The following is a 19,095-nucleotide window of genomic DNA, read 5'->3' on the forward strand; positions in this document are numbered from 1 at the left end:
CATCATAAATGATTATTAGGAGTGCCTTCCCCCACAATGTACCATCAATTTATACCCATTTCGAATAGGTAGAGTAACTTTAAACAAATTCAGTACTGCTGTCTTAAAGAAAGTGATTCCTTAAATATTTCTGACCAAAAGTAGTCACAAGCAGTAAATTAATAAACAAGAAATGTATCAGAATTCAATTCATGTATAGAAATTTGGCTAAACTTGCAAACTTTTATGTTGTTAACAACTGTTCAGAGATTGTCACTTTGCTGACAGGCAAAATGCACTTAGGCAGTTTAATTTTTAAAAACGACTTACCCCAAAATATCAAATTAAATAACGTACCACGCTGTATCTATATTTCAAAATCATTTTAATGGAGATTTGATCTCCAGGTAGAGGCAAAACACTGTTCTGTCCCTCAGGTCTCCATTAGGGAAACTGTAACAGTATGGGTGGGAGTCTCCCATTTCTGACACACGAATCTATTGTCACTCTCCTGACATGGCTTAAGAAAAAAATATTGCTTCTACTCAAGGTGCCAAACTGCACCAAGCAAAGTAACTCCAATGCAGTAAAATTAAGTTTAGCAATTAGCAACTGCAGGGCAAAGTTTCCAGCCTTGAACAAGGAGCACTGATACTTCACTATTTTCTCCCCAACGTTATATTTTCCCCTGCATTCTGAAGGGCTTTTAAAAAATACCTGTAACAATGCTTTTGTATGACACTGTCATTAAGTCTCCCAGGCAGCATGCATCTGTTTTAATTTCATTTGTACTTGTTATTCCTTTCTTCGCCATCTGAGTCCAAGAGAATCACTGCTAACACACCCAGCACTACTCAGGATAGACAACGACAGAATGAAACACTTCTGAAAAAGCCTTTCCGGTGGCATAATGCCAGCACTACTCATTATAGCCTATTTTATCACAGAGCCGTCAACATTACGGACTCGAATAACCCAGATACCAGCGGCATTCCCTTGCACAAGCTCATCTGCAGAGAGCAAGGAATACAGGTTGGGAAGAAACCTCTGAGAGGTTTTCTAATCTTTCCTCTCTTCCTTCTGACTTTCAACTTTAACGTGAATCTGCCCCAAAGAAGAGAACTATAGACTCTCTTAGTACCTCGCGCAAACCTTCAGAAAAGTCTTAGGTTGTACCTAAATTCCTCATGTTGCCATTCCAACACTATTTCCTGTAGTTCTCCCTTTCCGGATGCAAGAGTCTACACAGCAAATATCCTTACAAGCGTTTAAGAATCATTAAGCAATTCCGAAGTTCCCGGTGTCTCTAATCTACTGATCCAACGTGCCCAGCACACACAAGCAGCACCGGAACTGAATTTCGAGTCTTCTCAAACTCACATCTCAGTCGCTCAGAGAAGAGAAATGATAACTGTAGCGAGGACTCGCCTTCCTGGCCAGTCTCTGAAAATGCGAAACCTTCCTCAGCTGGCCGTTTGTTTTACGGGCTATGCTTATAAACGGCTGGTTTTCTTGAAGGAAAAATGAACAAATAAATAAAGGGGTGATGGCAGCATCCCAATATATACAGGACCTTGTTTGGCTTTTGGCAAGTTGTAACCTGGAGTAAAATCACATCCAAGTTACAAGCACGCAAATTGGAATTTCGCTGGAAACACTGATCCGACCTTCACCGAAGCAGCAAATCGTAGCCTCTGCTGCTCTGCTCCTGCTCTCCAAGGCTTAGCGTTGGAAAGTCCATGCCCACATTCCTCTCCAATTAATCAACGTAGAAAGAAATAAGAGGGGAGAGACAGGGAACACGCTCCACACCAACCTTGCCAGCGTCTATTCTTCCTGCTATTCCTTAAAGGTGATGCACAGCGCACCTGGAAATTACACGGACTTGGCATGGCTTTCTAATATTAAAGACAAACGACCTTTGGAAAATATACACTGTGAAAGTCAAATCATTTGGAAAGACACCCAGCAATTGACCGCTTCAAACTCCTTGGAACCCCAAAGATGAGTAAAGGAAATGGAAAATGCGTCCAACCCGGGGGTGGTGGGGGAATCGATAGCCAAAACAGGTTTGGAAAAAAAAAAAAAAAAAAAAAAAGGCTCCCCCCACCGTGGAGACCCCTAGCTGAGGCTGCAACACCTGCCCCGGCAAAGCGTCTCCGCAGCCTTCCCTGCTTGCCCGACTCGGCTTCCTCCGCCTCTGCCCCGGCTGCGGCACCACTTCTTGGAGCCGCATCTCGACGAGCGGGGGCCGCGGAGCGAGGGGGCAGCTGTGCCGTTACTCACCCGAGCCGCTCGGGCTGGCCGCGAGCCGGGATCCGCGAGGGCTGGCGGGCTGTGGCCCCCGAGGACGCAGACATGTGGCTGGAACCTCCGCTCCCCTAGCCGTTGCCTCTGTGCATCTTTCTGGGCGCCCCCAGCAAATACGAGCGGAGAGGCGAGGGCGAGCGCGCCGAGGAGGGGCGGGAGGGGCGGGAGAGGCGCCGAGCCTGGCCGCGCCGCGCTGAGCTGAGCGCCGGGCTCTCCCAGCGAGCTCCCCGAGCCCGCGCGCGCGTCCCCCACTACCCCCGCCCCCGCCCCCCGCGCCGCGCGTGCCCCTCACCCCCCGCCGCGCGCCCTCGCACGCGCCCGGCCCCACGCGGCGCGCGCCAGCCCAGGCGGCGGCGGCTGCGCGTCCTCCCCCGAGCGCCGTCTCCAGGGCTGCTGGCGGCGATCTCCATTGTTCGGCGGCTGTTGCCCGGGGTGGGCGGCAGGGCGGGTGGGAGGTGTCGGCTCGGCCGCCGGGGAGGGCTTACCGCTCGGGCGGACCCTCACTGCGAGAGCGAAGCGGGCCCAGGCGCGGCGCGCGGGGGCTGCAGGGCGCCTAGCCCTGGGGGCTGCCGGCGCACGGGGGCCTCCTCCTGGCTCCCCAGCACTCGCTCCCGCTCTGCGCCCCTCGCTTCCTCGGTTACTATGGATATCTCGCTCCTCCGCCGCCCCCTCCGCGCACTCCGGGAGGCCGCCGGGGCGGTAGCAGCCGCGCGGCTCCACGGGTGCCCAGGTGACCAGCTCGGCAGCGGCAGAGCAGTAGCAGTAGCTGTCTCCACCGCTGTCACTGCGGTCCCCGCCGCTGGAGAGAGGAGGACGAGGGGCGGAAGCAGGTCCTGCTCCGTCTGCCCCAGAGGCCACCTCGGGTTTCCTCACACTAACCAAGCAGCTTCGTGTTTACCTCGCAGGAGACGCCTCGGCAGTCCTCCACCTGTGTGCGCCGGTGGCGCTCGCCTGTGGGATTAGCGTTCCAGCTGTTCTCACAGCGGGTGTGATCGGCCCCCAGTAGATTTGGAGGGTCACGGGTGAGGTTTTGATAAGGTTCAAATACCCCTCACCTCTGCCCCCGGTTTTCACCAAAGTTACCAATGCACTACTACTAATAGTTGTAGAAATTTACTTTGGCAAAGGTTTCTTTTCAAAATTATGCCAATTCAATCCGACCTCAAATGACGAGGCTTTTCTCCCATTTTAAAAAAATCCCAGTCTTTCCCCTTGCCATAAATAAATAAAAATAACTCGTGGCTTACAGGCTGCTTAATACAACAACATTGTAATGAGCATATCAGGTAACCCACAGGCTTCATTCCAAGTTCCATCCATTAAGTGTGAGTTGCTCACTTAGTCTGAGGGTAAGAACTGCAGATTCCCACAGAGAAGAACCAGTGTCTTAAAACAAGGTAACATCATCCCAATGGTCTATAAATAGGTTGGAATGGGGGTATTTAAAGAAATGGATAACATTATGATGAACTTCCAACCGTACTAATAATTAACCCTGCTGTTCAGGAGACATTCACTTTGTAAACTTTAAGACTCGGCATTTATTGCCTTGAAACCAAAGCAAAGAAAGATTTTGACCAACTGCAACATTCAGGCTCTAAAATAGAAATGTGAATCGATTATTAAATAATAGGTAACATTTACTGAGCGCTTACAATTTTTCACGCATCTGTGCATTATCTCATTTACAACTCTGTGAAGAAGGTTTCATTATATTATCCTCACTTTACACATAAAAAAGGCTCAGAGAGGTCTGCAACTAGTAGTTTTGGGACAACTTTCTTTTCCTTAAACAGGAAACTAAATGCCCTCTGTTTTGTCCACCCTCGTGCCACTGTCTGGTAGAGTAGGTGTTTTCTTGGTTTCCCAATCATGAAAATGACAAAAGAATGACATTTCCCAGGTCATCATTCTCTTGTGGATATTGTTCTCTTATAACAATATTGGGCAATCTCAAAGAGCTGTCATTTGTTGGCAGTGAACTACAGGCTATTTGGAAAGGAGGTGTAAATCATTTTTTCATCATGTCCAGTCCTTTGCACTCTAGAGTCATTTGGGATGTTTTGTGTTTGTACCACCTCTAGAGAATGATGGAAATTTCATTTTCTGTCAGCTTTTCTGCTTGGCTAGTGAAAATGCTCCTTGGGAGAGCTGGGAGGGGAAGTCGCTGTCTATGGTGGCCGTTACTGAAGCCTCATTCAACAAAATCAGTTCATTTCTAAATACTGGAATCCTGCTTAATTAAGAGCTTCTGCACAGCAAAATAATAAACAGAGTTAAAATACAACCTTCAGAATGGGAGAAAATATTTGCAAGCTATGCATCTGAAAAAGGACTAATATCCATAATCTATAAGGAATCCAAACAAATTAAGAAAAAAAACAACCCCATCAAAAACTGGGCAAAGGACATGAACAGACATATCTCAATTGAAGACATACAAGTGGCCAATAAACACATGAAAAAGGCTCAACGTTGCTAATCATCAGAGAAATCCAAATTAACACCACAATGAGATAGTCTTGCACTAGTCAGAACAACTATTATTAAAAAGTCAAAAAATAAAAATGTTGGCGAGGTTGCCGAGAAAAAGGGAATGCTTATTCACAGTTGGTGGGAATGTAAATCAGCACAATCCCTGTGGAAAACAGTATAGTGATTTCTCAAAGAACTAAAAATAGAACCACCATTCGACCCAGCAATTCCAATACTGGGTATCTACTCAAAGGAAAATAGTTATATCAAGAAGACACCTGCGCTTCTATGTTTATTGCAGCACTATTCACAGTAGCAAAGATATGGAATCAACCTGTGTCAATCAGTGAATCCTTGGGTAAAGAAAATGTAAACCTACATCATGGAATACTATGTAGCCATAAAAAAGAATGAAATCATGTCTTTTGCAGCAACATGGATGGAGCTTGAAGCCATTATCCTAAGTGAAATAAAACCAGAAAATCAGTACCACATGTTCTCATTTATAAATGGGAGCTAAACCATGGGTACAAATGGACATACAGAGGGAAATAGTAGACACTGGGGACTCCAAAAGCAGGGAGGATGGGAGGGGATTGAAATTTAAAAATTGCTTACTAGGTATATTGTTCACTATTTGCGGGATGGGTACATTAGAAGCCCAACCTCACCATTGTACAACATATCCATGTAACAAACCTGCATCTATAAAAATAAAAATAAAAAATGAACAGCTGTTAATTTTGCAAAATAAGTACGTTAATACTACAGTCTGGAAATTAACCTCATCATGGCGCTAATAAAATTTGGTGATATCTTCCAGTATTGTATATTAAAACATAAAGATCTTATCAGTATAATCTAGTGGAGTAAAAACACTAAATCATTCGCAGGAGAATGACTTTTTACGGCACTAAAATAGTCCCTATTCGTTGTTGAATTTTAGATATTTTTAGGTACTATAACAGCATAAAGGAGGTAAATCATTTCCTGAAATCCTTACAGCAAAGAAAATAGCTATCTAGAGAGGTTAAGTCCCTTGCCTAAAAACTTTACAGCAAAGAAAATAGCTACCTAGAGAGGTTAAGTCCCTTGCCTAAAAACCTACCCTAATTAGAAGCAGGCATAAAATCATGAATTCTTGCCACAGAATCACTTACCATGATTCTGTGATGCACCAGAATATTGAATGTCAGAGTCATTTTTTCTTCAGCAATTTCATTTTGTGTGCTCAAAAACAATTTCCAATTTATGTGATTTGAAAAACAGATAATATATAGTCTCATGTAATATGTAGCTCATGTTCATTTGTGTGGAGTATATCTAACCCTTATAATCTTCTAGTTATATTAAGTAATATTGTTTCATGCAAAGTGAGACAGTTTAGAAAAAAACTCTTATGATACTCATTTCTGACCACTGTAACCCAGTGAAAAGTGAAGCATTAATTTCATTACAGGTCATCAAGAATGCAACCCTCTCAACATAAACTGCTTATTTAAGAACAGCCATTTTATATCAGAAAGGTCTAATATTTAAGATTCCCCACTTTCCTTTATTCTTCCTTTATATTAAAAAATTATCCAGGAGACCATGTTGAATATTCCAGCCTCAAAAATCCAAAGATAGTGGTAATTTTTCTAAGAGGTACGTAAAATACTGATAAGAGGCCCTTTGTAAGATTTAGAGGAATCGAATTTTAATAGTTTATTTATTCATTTAGTGGTAATATAATGCAATAGTTAATCTCCTAACTTTGGAGTAAGCCCTGTGGGTTCAAGTCATGGGTATTCAAGTTAATAGTTTTCGTGATCTTGAGTAAGTTACGTTTTTGAGCCTTGCCATTCCAATTTGTAAAATGAATGTGATAATATTGTAAGCTGCTTCACAGAGTTGTGGTTGGAAGGAAATTAGATTACCAATGTGCAGTACTTTTCACTAAGCACCACGCTACTTTTCCCTAAGTAACACACAGTGGTAATATCATTTAGCTAGGTTAAAATTTCCAGTTACTCAATCAAATACTAATCTAGGTGTTTCTGTGAAGGTATTTTGTAGGTGTAAAGTCCATAGTCAGCTGATTTTAACTAAGGGAGATTACCCTAGTTAATCTGATTCAACTAGTTGAAAGTTCTCAAGAATGGCTTCCCTGAAGAAGAAATTCCACCTGTGGACAGCAGTTTCAGCTCATCCACAAGGGTTCTCACCTGTCCTTCCTGATAGCTGGCCTTAGCTCAGTCTTGTCCAGCCAGTCCCCACAATCATGTAAGCCAGTTCCTTGCAGTAAATTTTTTCCATATGTCGCCTACCGATTCTGCTTTCTGATTGAATCCCAACTAACACACCATGTAAAGTATTAACTATAGTATCTGCCACATAATAAACACTCTAAAAATATTAATTTTTAAAATAAACCCATATTGAACAGCTCTCACATTCACAGCACTGAGGTATACACTCAGATAAAAATGACTGAGAGCTCTGAAATAGAATAGGGCTAGATAGATACCTATTGTCTCCAATGACAGTAACCTCAACCAGTAAGGGATTTAATATTTTAGTAAAATTTCCAGGAAAACAAGGGAAAAGTGCCAACAGGGTTGATTATTCCATCTGGAGCTATGTAGGGGAATTATGCAAATTGAGTATAAGGACAGTTTCCTGGGTTAGGAAGATAATGAACAAAAAGGCAGGCACTCTTTTCTCAACAGAGCCATTCAGATTTAACACCTGAAACTAGATAGGCCAGTATTCATGAATCAACCATGGAATTCCATCATGTAATAAAAATTTATTTATGACTTGGTTTTAAGCCAATTGGAATTATATACTTAAGAGAACTGCCTTGAGATTTTTGGAGGAAGAAATACTCTTATCTTTAAAAGTATTAAAGTAAAATATCTTTCTTATTTTGATGCTAGCTTATCTTAGTATTCTACAATGTTATATCTTAGATCTTTGAATTTGTTTTGTGCATTTTTAGGCAAGGAAAAAATACTTATATCACTAAAAAGCAGCATAGCACAAACCTACTTAAATAGAATCTGCCTCCATCCTTCAGAATTATAATGCCAAACTTACCAAACTTAAGGCTGGAAATATCTCAGATGAGTAAACAAACCTCAAGGAGGTAGTCTCAGATATAAATAGGATTAAAAGGTGATGAAAAAGGAAAAGAGAGAGAGAGAGAGGATGCCTTTTGGTTTTATATTAAAGCTCTGATAATTTAGAGTGAATATTACAAATATAAATGTTTTAAATTGTGCGTCTGCATGTGTGTCTGTGTGTATTCACTAGAGAGAGCTGTCCCATGATCCTTTATACCATAATAGTAAATTTCTTAAAGGTAGTGCTATTGCTATAAAAATGCTTTTACTCATTATGCAAAGATTTATTGAATACCTGTGATGTCACATGTTGAGCTGGTTGCTGAAGGATAGGAAAGCAAATTAGAGATGAACCCTAATCTTGTGAAACTCTCTCTGGGCAACTCCAATTTATCCTTATGGATTTCAACTAACATGTGACTTTTTCTAGGAAAAGTTTTGTACTTCTTTTGCTCTTTACTGGCCTAGGCAGTTCTCTTTTGCTCTCACAGTAACTTTGCTTCCACTAATATTGCATTTATCATTTTTTAGTAATTAGCCAACTGATTATAAATCTACCTATAAGACTGCATGAGGTCAAGGATCTTGTTTATGTCAGCCTCTATTTATGCTCAGGTCTTGTCCCCAAAATAGGCATTAGGCTAATACTTTCAGAACAAGTGAAAGAAAGCTTGGGATATGCTGAATTTTAGTTGCTTTCCAAATGGAAATATGCAGAAAGCATATAAATCTGGAGCCGAGGACAGAGATGGAGGCAAGGTATACAAATCTGCATTAGCTGATTACTGGTAGTTGGAAGGCCTGGGTGGATTATCTTCAATGAGACTGACATGTAGAATTGTGAATGAGAAAGTCTGAGGTCAGGACTCTGGACAGCGCCCACACTTCCCATTTTATCTGTAGGATGAAACATGGCCCACACAGCTAGGATGGAAATGCTTTGGGAAACCCCAACCCCAAATAAATCTTTTCAGCCATATGAGCAAGTTTCTAATAGATACTTCAGAACTAAGCTATTGTAGAGACAGGAGCACTATACATATGGATTTATAATCATGACATTGTGGAACTTTACCTTTCAATATGTAAAGCAGGGTTTTAAATTTTGCAGAATAAATAAATGAATAAATGTTAGTATATGTTAATAGAGGGCATTGAATAGAAGTCAGAGAGAGAAAGAGCGTCTGTGGGGGCTCTCTGTGTGGAAGAGAAGTCAGAGAGAGAAAGAGCATCTGTGGAGACTCTCCGATTCTCTCTCTCAACGGAATCAAGGAATCCCACGAGTTAAGCATCAGGAAAGGCTCTCTGGGTGGTGAACAGACATGTGTGGCTATTGGTGGTGCATGTCCACCACAGAAGCAGCACGATTCTTCCTTATACTCAGGGCTTTTTTTTGCATTAATGAGAAGTAAGACACAGACTGACTCCCAGCACTTACCAATCTTGTTATTCTTAGTGCCTCATCATACTTTGCTGTAGGGAAATCCCTGTGTTTGGATCACAAATTTAAAACAACAGTAGACTGCCTGTTAGCCATATGCATATTTACAGATCTGACTACGAGCTAATACAACCCAGAGTGAGCAGAAGGGACTTATACTTTTTCCTGAAGGCAAGCAGGCTTGAAGTCCAGGGGGAATGAATGTAAACACTGAGACCCATCTGCCCCAGTCTTCTGAATTAAAACCTAGGAACTTCTTTTGGATGTTAACTCTATTCAAGGCCTGAGCCACACATAGCTCCACTGGGCCATAGCTAAGACTTCTGCTTGCAGCCTTTGCTTAGAGCTGGCTCCCAAGAGTCAGTTTCATCTGTACAGCACAGTTGGTAAGTACCTCATCCTTCCAACACCTTTAGGCAACAGAACAGCCACACGCAACACTCACAGCAACTTTCAAGGTTAGCAATGAAAGAAGAAGGCTCCAGTAACCTGATCTGGGTGTCTGTTTTACTAAATACTTATACATCCCAAATTTCACAGGACAACCTTCTTTAAATAAATCAGATCATAAAATCTGATTTTTCACTTAGGAAAATATGGTTAAAGCATATTAGAGACTCATACTTGGAGTATTCAAGGAAGTAGCATAATATATAGAAAAAGGCCATGGACTCAGACCATAGTTCAAGTTCAGCTCTATCATATTTACTGGTTGAGCAACTTGCTTAACCTCACTGCAGGTCAGTTTCTGCAGCTGTAAAATGGGGATAAGTGTTGTTTAAAGGTGTTGTTTAAGGATGAAATAAGTACACTCATATAAAAATCTAGCACAGTCCATGGAGCACAATAATTATTCAACCAGAGAATTAAGTTCAACCTCATACAAATTCATAAGCCTTCAGAATCAAGAGGTTATTCCAGCTTATCAACAGAACTAAATAACAAAGCTGATTTCCACAGCACCATCTAGTGTGCTTCTCAGCTGTGTAAGTGAGGAGGAGCCCATGCATTTGGGAGGGGACAGTCACTTTTTATATTGGAGACTTATAAAAAAGGTTTATTTTTTTTCTCTACTGGATTTTTAGAGGACAAAATAGTCTATCATTTGAGGGTGATTATGTATATTATTATGATAATTCTCTAGGAATGCACATTAAGGATGCCGAAATGTACTAGGAGGACAAAGGAAGAAAAAATGACATAATGAACATTAAAACATAATTTGGGGTTGGGATAATTGAATCTTAGGATAAAATATCGTGGCTGATGTCCATTATTTTTTCCTGCTCAACACTCAGTACCTCTACTCCTGTTACCAATAGTCTGATTTGTAATTGGGGACCCAACTTTCCCATACTTAGCTATGAAATCCCAGATAATCAATAAGAGCTAGCCATGGAGTGGACCCATGAGCCACTAGCCAAGCAGAAGATTCCATCATGCAGCCACAGTGTTTTGTTCAGAGACAGTCAGAACCAAGACTATTGGAACTACTGGGAAAAAGGAGCACTCTTCTCATTAGGGCTTCTTATGATGAGCCTGATATTACCAGAGTGCCAGGTGTAATGACTGGAGCTGCCACGGGCCATCCTGTGGAGAGGGTCTGCCCAAGAATGAAGCCATTGCAGAGAAATATGGAGTGGATTCCAGTGATAGCTTTTGAGGTTCTGGATCCAGTCATGCCTGAAACCTCTGGACTTTATCTCTGATGGGAGCCAATACACTTTTCATTTTGTTTCAGCCACTTGGATTTGGGTTTTGGCAATTTTAATTGTAAAGTGTCCTGATTTCTTCAGCAGGGAACCCAAGTATAATTTATCTCAACCTCCCCTCTGATGTTTGAATCTTCTCTACAACTTCTAATAGGAGAGTCACTCAAACAAGGCTTGGACTTCTGACAGGGAGCTCATTACCAACTGAAGAAACCCATCCATCTTTGGGACTTACATCACTACAACAATTTTTCTTATACTGAGTGAAAGTTTCTGAAATCCTTGTAGTTACCACTTACTTTGTACCCAATAGGGGCCAGAGACCATGTGCTATGTTGTACTTATAAATGTACATTGTAATTTAATTCTCAAAACAATCTTATGATATAACAATTATTTTAGAAGCTGCCTCACAAATCCAAGTGAGAAATGACAAGGGGCTGAAGCAAGGGCTGTGGGGATGGGGATAAACAAGATGAGGAGGGATCCAGTGATGTACAGATGTAGCATACAGGTGACTGAGTGGAGGGTGAGGACAAGAGTGAAAAAGGAGGCTAGGAGGACCTCCAGATAATAGACAGGTGGTGAAAAGCAGGGAGAAACAACTTGGATGGGAGAAATGAAAGTTCTGCTGTTTACCCCAAGAGTTACTATAAATTGAAGGGGGTCAGTATTTCCAAGGGCACACGATAGCTCTACAAGTTTAAAAAAATTTTTAACTGAATTTGGTTCAGTGTTAAGAAATAATCACGAACAGAATTGGGTGTGCATCAGAGGCAAAGTTTTAGAAAGACCTGTAACTTTTGCACAGACACATGAGTGCAAGTCAGGATAACACGTTTATGTTCAGCCATTAAGGCTGGTTTCTCCCTTCTCTCATCCTGCCAGTGCCCCAGGAGGCAGAGGAGAGGATCCAGAGAACTCAGCATCAGGATGCAGCAGAGTTTGCCTGAGCCACAGGGGATGGGAGTCTGACTGTGAGGTCCAAGAACCAAAGAGAAGTACATTCCAGTGGAATATGTTTCTGGGAATGGGAAAGAGGTAGAAAGGGAAGAAACATATTTTATGTATACCTACTATGTGCCAGGCTCTTTTATGTAGGATTATTATTATTTTAATACCACTTTTTTCTCAAATGTAAAAACTGTGGAGGTCTGAGAAGTTAAGTAATTTTCCAAGATCAAACAGCATTAGAATTAAATCCAGGATGTATGTATGCCTCTGAGATCACTAATTTCTTCATTATGCTATGCTGTCTCCTTAAATAATTAGCAGTTATAAGATGCAAGTTATAAGTTGACAAAATATATTCACATGATATCTGGATTAACGACCCAGAAGGCTAGTATTTCTAATATTGTTCCTATTTTATAGATGAGGAAACTGAGTCCCTAAGAGGTTCATTGACTTGCTCAAGGCCATATAGCTAGTAAGTAGAACCATAGCTGGAACTAAAGATTCCTAACTCCAAGATCTGTGTATTTTCCCATGACACTGCAGCTACTATCCTGGGCAAGCTACTATGAAGCTGGACTTTGTCAGAACAGTGACACATATCAGCTTTGCTCTGAAACGTTCTTTCCTGCAAAGGAACGCACCCAACCTGATGCTTGTGGTAGTGTCTGCATTCACCCTCATTGGCTCACAAGAGAAAGACTCCAAGGCAAAAAGGAAGAGGGGCCCTAGAGTTTCTGATGAGGATAGGGCGGGGGTGCAAGAACAGTTAGTCCTCTCTCAGGGCTGGGTGTGAAGGCTCCTGCCTGTGATCCCAGCACTTTGGGAGGCCGAGGTGGGAGAACTGCTTGAGTTCGGGAGTTTGAGGCCAGTCTGGACAACATAGTGAGACCCCATCTCTACAAAAAATTTAAAAAGATTAGCCTGGCATGGTAATAGGACCTGTAGTCCCAGATATTCAGAAGGGTGAGGCAAGAGGATCACTTGAGCCCAGGAAGTTGAGGCTATAGTGAGCCAAGATCATGCCACTGCTCTCCAGCCTGGGTGACAGAGTGAGATCCTGTCAAAAAAAAAGGAAGGAAGGAAGGAAGGGAGGGAGGGAGGGAGGAAGGGAGGGACATGAGACACAGGACCCAGGCATTTTTTAGCCACAAATGCCAAGGGGATAAAAGATAATAATTTAAAAAAGAATAAAAGAATGGTTAGCCCACTCTCTTTCTAGTGAACACTAGGATAGAGTCTATAGTCCAGTGCTGTGAAAATTTACTCAATCCACCATATCTATACATTTTGTTGGGACTTGGGATAGAATGAACCATTGTTCCCTTAGGATGGGAATGACCGGGTAGAAATAATGTGGGAAGCCACATTAACTCTTTCAGGTCATTAAGCTATCATTTAGTAAATTACTACATTGTTCTAAATGGGCCCCTAGTGGGTATGGAGGGTGAGAATGTTCTAATTTGCCTTTCTCTCCTTTCCCTCAGCTGCTTTCTCCCACTATGATGTAGAACAAGAAGCTGTTTAATAACTGCTTTATTCCAAATCACTGAATGCTCATATAACTACTGCACAAAAGTGCCCCTGCAGGTCTGCTATACTGGAATGTGTGGAATCAAATCTATGTGTATGATATCAGGGGTGGGGGCTGCAATCCCGTACCCACAGGATCTAAAGTTATTCACGGCACCAGGATATCCCTGATTTTCAAGTTCTGGGTTAATGGAGGGCATGTGACCAAGAGCCCCATGTTCCTGGGGAGGGAACAGATGCCGCTGGAAGCTGCAGGACAGGAGTTTCTCCACTTAAAAGGGAGGATCCACAACTCTGATCTGAGGAGGAGTCCATGTCTCTGCCTTGGCATGTACAGCCAGTGCTCGACTTATGACCATGATTGGTTCCAACAGACCGGTTGTAACACGATTTGGTTGTAAGTTGAGTAGGCTATATGCACGCGGAGATGGTAGTGCTGCCGGAAGCTGGTCCGCACTGTCGTATGCCCAGCTGGGCAATGTTTGCGCTGCCAGACGCAGAGCAGCCGTGGCTAGCGATTGTGGTTGTAAAGTCGAATGGTCGTAAGTTGCATAGGTCGTAAGTCAATCAATACCCGTATTTTACAAGGGAAAATCATAGAAAGGGCAGGGTTTTCCCTGAAGACTGGCTTCCCCCTATCACTCAGGATGCATAGCCACTATCAGTTGAGGGAACTATCATTTTTCCTCCCTGATTGAAAAACAAAAGTATCAAAGCTCTCCTCTGCTCTTACAAATCTGGGGCTATTAATTAAATGCCCAGTAGAGGTGCTAGGGCCTAATATTATTGCATAATGGCGATCACAGTGACAACACATTACATAGCATTAAAAGTTTTTGAAGCACTTTCATATTCGTATTTTAAAGAATTTTTTTCATTTTTTCAGTTTTGTTGAGGTAGAATTAACAAGTAAAACATGTACAACTGTATGTATTTAAGGTGTACGATGTGTTGTTTTGATGTATATACATTGGGAAATGATTTCTACAATCAAGCTAATGAACATATCCATCCCCTCACACAATTACTGTTTTGTGTGTGTGTGTGTATGTGTGGTGATAATACTTAAGATCGGCTCTCTTTGTGAACTTCAAGTATATAATACATTAGCAGGCTGTATATTAGGTCTCCTGAACGTATTCATGACTGCAAGTTTGCACCCTTTGTCCAACATATCTCCTTTGCATATTCGTTGTTGGTCAGGGCTATACTGATGGACATGCAAAGATGGGCCCCATGCTTGGTTTAATTCTCTGCAGTCACAGTCTTGTAATTCCAAATAACTTTAACTTGGAATTAGTATTTTGTAAGTGAGGTCTGATGGGACTATAGAGCACGTGCCGGGCTTGCAGCCTTAGCTCACTGCTGTCCTGCCTTCCTGGGATGGGTTTTTGGCTGCCTGCTCCCTGCCTCATGCTGGTGCTGCTCAGGGCCCTGCGCACTCTGCCCCCTCACTCCACAATCACTGCTGCCCTTTGTCTGGGTGGCAATCAGGTGGCACTGGCAGGGGGAGGAAAGAGACTGGCTTGGGGTCAGTCCTTGCCCACTCTCCTCCCCTAGTGGTGGTGGGGAGTCTCAGCATGGAGGGTTACCCACCTCATGGCTTTTGGGGGTGGGCAAGGCAGCAGCCGTCCTTGTCACTAACTGCAACAATATGGCTTGTTTGGTGGGTGATATGGTTTGGCTGTGTCCTTACCCAAATCTCATCTTGAATTGTAGCTCCCATAATTCCCACATGTTGTGGGAGGGACCCAATGGAGATAACTGAATCATACTGTTTCCACTATACCGTTCTCATGGTAGTGAATCCGTCTCACGAGATCTGATTATTTCATAAGGGGTTCCCACTTTTGCATGGCTCTCATTCTCTCTCTTGCCTGCTGCCATATAAGATGTGCCTTTGCTCCCCCTTTGCCTTCATCTACAATTTTGAGGCCTCCCCAGCCACGTGGAACTGTGAGTCCATTAAACCTCTTTTTCTTTATAAATTACCTAGTATCAAGTATGTCTTTATTAGCAGTGTGAGAACAGAGTGATACAGTGGGCAACATAGTTGGTGACTCTGCATAGGTCTCTCACCCATCTCTGACCCAAGTACCAAGCACATCCTGGCCTAGGGATTGTAATCCCTTGGATATTCACCTGTGTGCTGTGGGTTGGAGTGGTGGGCCTGTAGGAAATGGTGAATGACTTCCCTGTCCCTGCCCAGGCCTCACATTTTCATTTTATACCATGCCTTGCAAAATATATAGCTAGCCCTGTAGTTGACATTTATGATAATATCCATACAAGCTAGATAGGACAAGAATGTTGCTACTGTTATGTCTACTTTCATTACTTCTACTGCTGGGGAGGCTGCCATTGCCTTCTCTGTGACTTGCACTGGGGCAAGCACTCAGCAATATATCATCCAATTTAATCTTCACAACAAGTATACAATGTAGGGTTTATACACTGGGGAAGTTCCCTAACTTCTCTGAGTTTTAGTTTCCTCATTTGGAAAACTGGTATCATAATACCTACTCGGCAAGGATATTGTAAGAATTAAATAAGATGACGTGAGTATTAAGAGATGGAGATAATTTTATCTACCTGTATTCCTCTGGTTCTATATTTGTTAGGAAGAAATGTTTTGTTAAGCTGCTCAAGGAGAAGAGTCCCCATGGACATATTCAAATAACTGAAGAAGCTTGCTTAACTTTTGCAGTTATGAAAAGGAGTAGCGTTTGTTCCTTGTCATTGTTCCCAAGAGGAAGGAGTCAAAGAAAGAAGAGTTGGTGAGGGCGAAAGCATTTGTGGGGGAAGAGAACAGGAGTGACAGTATGTCCTTTAGAGAGTAGAAATATTGAATGGGGCTCCAAACAAATTGTTTGGTTGGGTTTATGCTGTAAACAGCACCACCTACCCACCTTCATGAAATCTTCAGTAAAGGCTGTGTAGCTGACTAATGCTTTTATGTGTGATTAGATAAATCCAGGAGAGGGGCTCAGTGTCTGTTCTCAAAGAGGCATTGAGATTCGCATCCACGTTGGCACAAGGGAAAACAGACAGCTTGTGCCAGAAGATGAGTGCAGAGCTAGTGTAGGGTTCTAATGCTATTCTTGGAATGTTTCCTCTGAGTGACCTCCCTCTCTGTTCAGGCTATACATTTCTGGAGGGTATAATAGCAGCTGTGTATATTCCGTTTGGTTTCTATTCTTCCACAAGCCCCACCATCAGGTTCTGCACAGAGTGAACACTCAAATATTGAAGGCTGATAAATGCGAGCAGTAACTACTGAATGAAGGAGATGAATATGCTTTTGTATAGTAATTTCAATGATGCTTTGATGTAGAGATTAGTCTCCCTAGTGTACTGATGAGGTACATGAGGCTCAGAGAGGCTAAGAATCTTGCCTGGTGTCACAAGCTAGTAAGCAGCAAAAACAGAGGTAGAAATCCATGTTCCATACACAATGCCTTCCTGGTCAGTGATGCTTTAGCAGAATATCTAGAGTTCTGGCATCATATAACCCAGGCATTATCCACATATGTATATTTTAAAAACTCATTGAAAGCAGACGGATAAGATGAATTGACTTTAAGCATTCCTGGGGAACAAAAAGTAGAAATGGAAAAGGAGAACAAGAGCATAAGAAAAAAATATATATAGCATAACTCGTTATCCCTTAGATAACTGTAGGGTCATGCTGATATTAGTCATTGTACTGTAATGACACCAAAAAGGGAAAGCGTACTGGCTGGCCAGGTAGATGCAATCCATTGTGCAAGAAAAAGCTGCCTCAAATGTGTCTAAAAGCGTGGTTCTTCCTTCAGCCAAGTCAAGACCAAAGGAGCACATGAATAATTGGCCACGGCTCCCCTTTCAGCAAGTGCCAGCTTTCTCTGCTCAGGTTGATACATCTCCACACCTCAGGGGGCCAGGAATCAGCTGCCAGCAGCCAATGGTATTCTGAGCATGCATAAGCAGGCCAGGTGCTGATCCATCAGGCTAATTAGCAGCCTGTGGGCCACAGTTAGCTGGGAAGGTGCACGGTTTTAACTCTTTTCCTGATAGACTCAGGGCCTATCTGGGCTTTTTGAGCAATGTTCTATCAGTCAAACCACAAAGAAAAAAGAAGCATTCAGAGTTCAAAAGGAGGAAAGCCAAAAGGAAATATAGTTTTGCTCTAAATAAGACAAGGGAGACTAACAGCACAAAGGAAGTGAACTTTGACTCCCAAGTATACATACATATAGGTACATATGTGTCTGTACACATCCCAGTCTATGTATCTTCATGTTACTGACTGTAATGTCATCACCATAAGGCGGACATTCTATAAATGTTTGCTTTTGTTGAGGATGATATAGTGATATTTAAAACAAATAATAAACAAGGGAAGAAAATAGGACAGAATTGCAAAGGAGGGAGATATTTAGCTTGTTGGCACCTGAAGTGTATTTAATCATCAAGCTCCCAAAAGAGCAGAGGAAACAGAATTAACTTCAATGGAAAATATAGAGAACATGTTGAAAGTTCAAAAAAAATGCAAAACTTACTTTAATTAGGAGATGGAGATGAAATACATCAGAAATAGTGTCACTGCAAATTACCAGACTTATAAACGAATACGCAAATCAGCAGAGGAAAGAGTCCCGCGAATTTTAGTAAGTTTGTAGAAACTTATAAATAGTGCATTTAAAATTAGTTTTCATGTGAAATAGCATCAACAATCAATGAGGCCAATACCATTCCAAATGTCTTCACTGACATAAAAGGAGCATTCTACAGTCAATTGGTTCTATATTTTTGACTTTAGTGTGGTTTTTTGATCATGGATCCAATAATCTCCAATGAAGCAGTGCCAATATATGATCCAGTGATAGGATATAACAAAGAAGCATCGTAGTCTTTAATGTAGCCAAATCTGAAAATCATAGAAAATGGCAAGGCAGGATACTGGCAAAAGTCTTAAAAACACAGAGGTAACATTTATGGAGATGTCTGCACAGGCTCTCTGTCAACATATGGAGAATTGAGGAAGAGCTACGGGATTTCAATGACAAGCCCATCACCACCATCTGGAGGTAGAAATCCTGTGGTAGATTTTTTTTTTAAACTGTGATATCTTACTGATACATTTTATATTAGTGACAAGATCCTAACCAAAGTTTCCTTGGCTACTTACTATAAAATTGTGTACTGTTGTCTCTGGGGTTAAAAAAAAATGGATTTATGCCTCACTGAGGAACAGCTGTCATTGCATTTGTAGAACCAAAGAGTCAAGATGATGAAACTGAGCTAATTCCAGAGTCTTCAGGGACCTAAAGAAAGCATTATACAGCCTTGAGGAGGTTTGGATGTACTGGCAGTAATATAAACTGTATGGCCCCAAGAAACTAATCTCTATGTTGAGATTATAAGCACAAATCTTTCCCAAATATTTACTGAGTAAAAACATAGTGAGTGGTCCCTTAGGGAGAGCAGGGACATGAGTTGGATTATTTTTGCTCTAAGAAATGAATGCATTACCTTGGACTATAATCGATGTGGGGACTGTGATCTTTTAAACAGACCATAGCAGGTGATTCAGCATCAGTGG

General features: G+C 42.0%; 1 protein-coding gene across 45 annotated transcripts in view; it reads right to left on the reverse strand.

Annotated features, from left to right (window-relative positions):
- The window catches only part of ANKS1B (ankyrin repeat and sterile alpha motif domain containing 1B), a 1,261,971-nt gene that overhangs the window by 169,029 nt on the left and 1,073,847 nt on the right, over positions 1-19,095 (reverse strand). For 4 of the 45 annotated variants that reach the window (XM_032285605.1, XM_032285579.1, XM_032285537.1 and 1 more), the window contains exon 1: positions 2,266-2,535. The exons of 29 other annotated variants lie outside the window; for them this stretch is intronic. The gene's annotated coding sequence lies outside the window, so the exon portion shown is untranslated. Of the gene's footprint in view, positions 1-1,155; positions 2,054-2,265; positions 2,536-2,774; positions 2,929-19,095 lie in introns of those variants that run through there. 12 more of the 45 variants (XM_032285586.1, XM_032285569.1, XM_032285552.1 and 9 more) reach the window with 5 other exon arrangements.

The sequence above is a fragment of the Sapajus apella genome, unplaced genomic scaffold (assembly GCF_009761245.1).
Source record: "Sapajus apella isolate SASKATOON/1434 unplaced genomic scaffold, GSC_monkey_1.0 scaffold2, whole genome shotgun sequence".
Classification (NCBI taxonomy): domain Eukaryota; kingdom Metazoa; phylum Chordata; class Mammalia; order Primates; family Cebidae; genus Sapajus; species Sapajus apella.